The following is a 6,239-nucleotide window of genomic DNA, read 5'->3' on the forward strand; positions in this document are numbered from 1 at the left end:
GCTCCACCTCTGAGCCCTGAGCGGGAGCCATTGCTGCTATATCGGCCAATCTGCACGGCCATTCCCACCTGTGTCCCCTCTCTCCCTCTGTCCCTCCTTCTCTACCTCTCCCTCTCTCCCCTCTTTCCTCCTCAGGTCTCCTGGATGGCGGGGGCACCCTGGAGGCAGACGGCAGGGGTGCCTATGGCACCACACTCTCACCTGTGCAGGTAAGGTGCACCTGACTTCCAGGTCAGGACATCGCTTTGAGCTCCTGGTTCTGCCTGACCGATGGGTGGGTCAGTCATTTGGAGAAGGCGTCTTCGTTTTTTGAAGAGCGTGCTGTTTCCCACGAGTCTTGGGCAACCCAGAGCATTGTGCAAACCGTCCCCTCCCGAATCACATCCCCACACATCGCAGGTGTGGTCCTGGCCGTGGCCGGCAGGGCCGTGGGCATCTGTCCCCTGGTGGCCCTTTTCCAGGGCCTCCGCGGACCCAGTTCTACTTTGAGTCCTGCCCCTCCCCCACCTGACACGTGAGTATCCTCAAGTCAGAAGCCTCCCAGCCCCCTCCTCTCATCCCTAGAAAGCAATGCATGTACTTCCTTCAGGGAGACTTTGATCTCTCTTGCTCCAAGCCCTCCCATGCATTGATCTTGGCCCAGCAGCATCCGTCATTGTCCCCAGGGAACCCAAGCTTAGATACAGCCATGAACAGGGAAGCAGGGAGAGCAGGAGCTGGGGGTGCGTGTGGGAGGGAGGGAAGGACAGCTGTGTCGCAGGCTCTGTTGTGCCCCCTTGGCTTGAATTCATGCCTGTTTCCAGAAACACGGGGGAGCACTATGTACCATGGAGGTCGGCAAGCCCCAGAGCCAAGAGTCTCCAAAGTATGAGATGGCTCGGGCTCCTGAGAAGCTGGCTTCTGACTCACCCAGGGGCAGTGGGCAGACGGGCTGGCTGGGCGGCGCTGGGCCATGCTTCGCTCAGGGACCAGGCTGTCGTGGCCCTGCCTCCCGCAACACACACCGTTTCCAAGGTTGCCATGGTAATCTTTCCGGCCAGCCAGGAGAGGGAAAGGAGCGTGGTGGAGAGTCACCAAGGGGTTTGGGAACAGAGACCTTCCACTCAGGGTGCCATGCCCAGAGCGCTGAGCTGCACAGGGATGGTGAGGAGTATTCTGTCATCGCAGGGGGCCTCGGGGCCATCAGGGGGCCCTTCAGGGCACGTGGACAGGACAGAGCCCCCAGCGCTGAGGAGACTTTCCTGAGGGCAGACGGTGACTGAAGCGTTAATACCCTCGACCAGCAAGAAGTGGAAGTGAGATCTGCACTTGACTCTACTCTTCCGGCAACTTGGAAGACGAGCGCCCCGGGGGACACTCAGCTGCTCTCTGTGGCTTGGCCTGGCCCCTGTGTCACAGGCGGAGCAGAGGAAGCAGCATCCGCACAGGTGCGGTCGGGGCTGGGGGACGGTCAGGGCAAACTGCCAACCCCTTTCATTTATTTTCCTCCGGAGCCCCCAGGTCAAGGAGAGACAGGCAGGGTCATGCCCTGCGGTCCCCTTTCTTGGGTAAGGGAACGTGGTAGGACCGCACGGCTCCCAGGGCGTCCTGTGCCAATGCAGGCAGAGGACCTGGCGGCGAGGGATCCAGGGATGCAGGGAGGAGGGAGGAGTGTCAGCTTTGAGCCAGACTGGGTGAGCCCGGGCCCGTCTTGCCTCCTCCGCTCTGAAGCCTTGGGCAGGTGATCTTCCAAGCCACGTTTCCTTATCTGTCTTATGGAGATAATGACGGGAGCCGTCCCTGAGATTTTTGAGGAGCAAGCCACATTACGCGCAGAAGGGAGCTGGAAATGGTGGCATTCCTTATGCAATTATTCTCCGCTGCAGCATCAGGAGCGTGTAAGGAGGCCCTAAGGATGAGCATAGGATGGGAGGGGGATGGGAAGGGGTGGGGAGCAGGTGGGATGGGAGAGGGATGGGGATGGGCAGAGAGGGGATGGGATGGGAGAGGATGGGGTGGAAAAGCGTGGGGAGGGGGCTAGGAGGGGGAGGGCCTGGGGGTGGAGAGGATGGGATGGATGGGGATGGGAGGAGGGTGGGAAGGGGTGGGGAGCGGGTGGGATGGGAGAGGGATGGGGATGGGCAGAGAGGGGATGGGATGGGAGAGGATGGGGTGGAAAAGCGTGGGGAGGGGGCTAGGAGGGGGAGGGCCTGGGGGTGGAGAGGATGGGATGGATGGGGATGGGAGGAGGGTGGGAAGGGGTGGGGAGCAGGGGGGGAGCGGGTGGCAGGAGATGGCAGCTGTGCCTCCCCGCACCCAAAGCACACATACAACTGGGCGTGAGGCTCTGCCCCTCAACTGCAGTGTCAGTGTCTTCTGTTGTGTTTACTCTGGCTAATCACCGGCTCTGTCCGCAAGGTAACAGCGATCGGATCGGCGGGGATGCCCTCTAATGGTATAACAGACCCTATTTGTGGCCAGCATGGTAAGGCTGAAAAGCACCAGGAGTGTGTGCCTTAGTTTCCGGAAAAGACATTCAGGGTGCCCTAAGACACAGTTTCTTCTCAGGTAGCGCTTGACTTGCCGTCAGGGTCAGACCAATTAGAAGATGTACCACCTGCACTTGGGTTTGTTCAGAAACAGCGGCCTGTCCACCCCGGAGCGGTTATAATTTGAACCCTGCGTGGGTGTTTCTGTTTTACTGTCCAAGTAACCCATCCACCCGTGGCCACAAGGAAGCAGAAAGAGACAATAATTTCGAAGTGCCTGCACATCGAGAAGGGGCGCTGGGAAAATGCCGGAAACTCCCTACACCTGCTCCTTCTCTCTGGACCCCGGAATCCAGGCTGGAAGGAGACCTCCCTCCAGCAGGCAATGGAAGAGGCATTTTAAAAATACTAATTTTTTTTATAAGTGAGTCTTAATTATTTTGGTATGGTTTTAGATTTACAGACTAATTGAGCAGATAGGACACAGAGTTCCATGGACCCACCCCACTCCCGCGCAGTTTCCCCTGTTGTTAATATCGTGCACATTTGTTACGATTGATAACCATACCAACACCCTATGATTCACCGGAGTCTGTAGTTTATATTAAGATTCACTCCACCGGCTGCGCAGGCTCTGTGTTTGACGAATGCACAAAGTCGTGTATCCACCACAGAACAGCTTTATCCCCCAAATTCCCCTGTGTCAACGAGTCCTGTCTGAGAGCTGTGCACACGGCGAGGGGCCAGCCGTGTGACTCACGCTGACCGAGCAGGGACGGGCTCCCAGAGAGAGCCAGTCACCTGCCTCCAGGGAAAGGAAGGGGCCGACATTCCTGCGTCTCAGTGACCTGGACAGGATGCTTCCTCTCCAGAGTTAATTCTGACGTGTGTCCCTTCTTCCCCCACCTCTGTACAGCGTTCTCCGTGAAGCGTCCCTGTGGGCAGCCTGGGCTGTGCGTATGGCAGGATTGAACCTGCCCCACCATCAGGTCTTCTGAACTGGCTCCTGACCGCTTCCGGTCATCCCTCCGTGGGCAGGATTCTGGGATGCCACCCACACTTTGTGCCCTGGACCCTCAGAATCTCCTTGTTCTGTCCTCTGCCTCCCCTCCAAGTCCTCAGGCTCAGGGGCTGCTTTTCCTCCAAAACCACCCGTTGTTGAAGCAGACCTAATGTCCACAGAGCCTCCACAGGTGCAGAAAAGTGCACTGGGGGAAGCAGAGCATGCTGGGAGAATGCCCCAAGGGTCCAGCAGCCAGGGCGTGCTCTCCCCTGCCCCACAGTCTCTGCAGCCCAGGCATGCTGTTCCAGAAACTTCCTAACCTCCTGGGCAGCAGGGACAAGTGGAACCAAGCACTAATGGGTGACCAGGAGTGCACAAGACCTGTCAGCCTCCCTGTTTGAATGTCCTCCTGCCCCGTGGGTGTCATGTGGGCTCTCGTGAGCCCATGGCTGTGCCTTGCCCTCTCTGCCCTTGAGGACACGGGCTCGTGGTCATTGTGACCATCGTCTTTCTAGAAACAGGCTGAGGCTGGTGAGCTAACTCTGGAGAAGCCAACACTGTGAATCGATCCCTGGGCTGCCCGCCCACCTCAGAACTTTCTATTCCTTTCCATGTGGGTGCAGCAGTTTCCAAGGGACCATTGTTGCAGTGGACTGAGATTTATTTCTAATAATTGTCCTCATTTTATTCAACACGGACTCCTGGCTCCTTTCTCATCAGACACATGTGTCTGTGCATGGTACCTCACAGGTACCCCATGCAAATACAGATACGCTATCTTTGGACTTGCCTTCCCTCTTCCCTCACTCTGCTTGAGGTGGTGGTGTTTGACATCGCCGGGCCAAGGGCCACCCCCGTGCCCCCCGCCACCGCATGTGGTTGGCTCTCTGGAGAGCAGTGGAGGCAGGAAACCATTGAGTGCTGGGTTCTTAGTGGGAGGCACCGCCATTACCATCAACTTGGAACAGCTTGAGGAGCGATCTGATGTCCGTTAACAATCCATGTTTGCATGTGCAGACGGGCTGAACTAGCTGGAGAAGGGAGCGCGTCATACTAAAGATGGCAGAGATGTAAGAATAAGGCTTTAAGGCAATAACCCTGTAAGCCACGGTTTACCAGATGGCAAGGACTGATATTCAATTCACTACCCTTGAGGTATGGATTCATATCTGATGTCTACTGGACAGATGTCCCCAACCAGCAGGGAACCAGATGAGAAGTCAGAGTGTGCATACAGAGGAGAACGCACTCTCTCTCTCTCTCTCTCTCTCTCTCACACACACACACACACGCTATAACATGGGTGAATCTTGTTACTATTACACCCAGTGAAAGACGACATACTATATGATCTCCTTGATGTGAGACGTCCAGTAAGAGCATATCTGTAGAGCCACAAGTAGGTCACTGGTTGCCTGGGGCTGGGGGCCGGAACGGGGATTAGCTATAAATGTGCATGAGGGCTCTTGCTGGGGTGATGGAGATGTTCTAAAACTGGATCGTGATGATGTTTGCACAACGTGGCAAAATTTGCTAAAAATTATTGAAGTGTATGCTTAAAATGCTCGAATTTTATGGTGTGTTGTTTATGCCTCAATAAAGTTGTTTTTTAAAAAAGTCAGCGCATGCGTCAAATTCCACAGTCTGAACAGGGTGAGACTGCCTGCCTCTAACACATGGAAGAAAATACTCTGGGATTTAGGGGACGTGTGGGCAAAGCTGTCTGTTGCCTGGTAGGTGTCTGCATCAGATTTGTCTGCTTGTGTCACACCTGCCTGGCCTCCTAAAGGAGGCACTTTCTAGGAAAAGGGAGCCAGAGAAAGGTGGATCTGCAGGAAATCCACCGAGCGGTTACTGGGACAGAGCCATGCTGAGAGGGCAAGGGGGTGAAGGGAGGGGAGGAAAGAGGAGGAGGAGAGAAGGAGGGGAGGGGGAGAGAGGGCGGGAAGAGGAGAGCAGGGAGGGGAAGGGAGGGAAGGAGTGCTTCCTAAGGGAGTCGGGCGAAGAGTTTTTGCCTTTTTTGGGGGGGAATCACATACATCATCCCAGCAACAAAGAAGTTCTGATTAAAGATCGAGCAAAGCAGACGAAATGTAAGGACGCCTTAAAAAGGCGTTTCCTTTGGGACGTGTTGGCAGAGCTGTCAGGGCTGCTGACGCCCGGGGAGCCGGACGCAGCCAGGATGCTGTGAAGGAAATGGGCAGGTGAGAAGAGCCAGCCGGGAGTGAGCTTCTGAAGGCAGGGCTAGCAGTGGACCAGTGGCTGTGTCACTGCTTGGATTTAAGGCCAGGGAGTGTGTTCAAGCTACGCCCCTCCCTTGGAAACGCCGCTGTAGCTCTGACCACACACACACACACACGTGTGTGTTTTAGCCACTTGCCAGCAGGAATTTCCAACTGAATCCAGATAGCCCTATAGCAGCTAGCGGCTTTCTCCCATCCTGCGCTGGGACAAAGGGGTGGCCCCTGTGACTGAGCAGGGCCTCCCGGTCAGATCTGCATGGGTTTATTATTATTTATTTATTATTTACATTATATTTATTATTATTATTATGTTTTATTTATTTTGAGAGAGAGAGAGTGCAAGCAGGGCAAGGGCAGAGAGAGGGGGACAGACGATCCAAGCGGGCTCTGCGCCGTCTGCACAGAGCCCGACACGGGGCTCAAACTCACAAACAGTGAGATCGTGACCTGAGCCGAAGTTGGGCACTCAACTGACTGAGCCACCCGGGCGCCCCAAGTCTGCATGAATTTAGATGCCGCAGGCAG

General features: G+C 55.8%; 1 long non-coding RNA gene across 2 annotated transcripts; it reads left to right on the forward strand.

Annotated features, from left to right (window-relative positions):
• The first annotated feature begins 425 nt into the window (after positions 1-425).
• Positions 426-5,092, forward strand: LOC123577231. Of its 2 annotated transcripts, none has more exons than XR_006701778.1 (2): positions 426-1,427; positions 3,385-5,092. It is a non-coding gene; the product is annotated as an uncharacterized LOC123577231 (long non-coding RNA). The 2 variants fall into 2 exon arrangements; XR_006701777.1 differs by lacking the exon at positions 426-1,427 and adding an exon at positions 2,256-2,892.
• The last annotated feature ends 1,147 nt before the right edge of the window (positions 5,093-6,239 follow it).

Source organism: Leopardus geoffroyi, chromosome D2, assembly GCF_018350155.1.
Source record: "Leopardus geoffroyi isolate Oge1 chromosome D2, O.geoffroyi_Oge1_pat1.0, whole genome shotgun sequence".
Lineage (NCBI taxonomy): Eukaryota > Metazoa > Chordata > Mammalia > Carnivora > Felidae > Leopardus > Leopardus geoffroyi.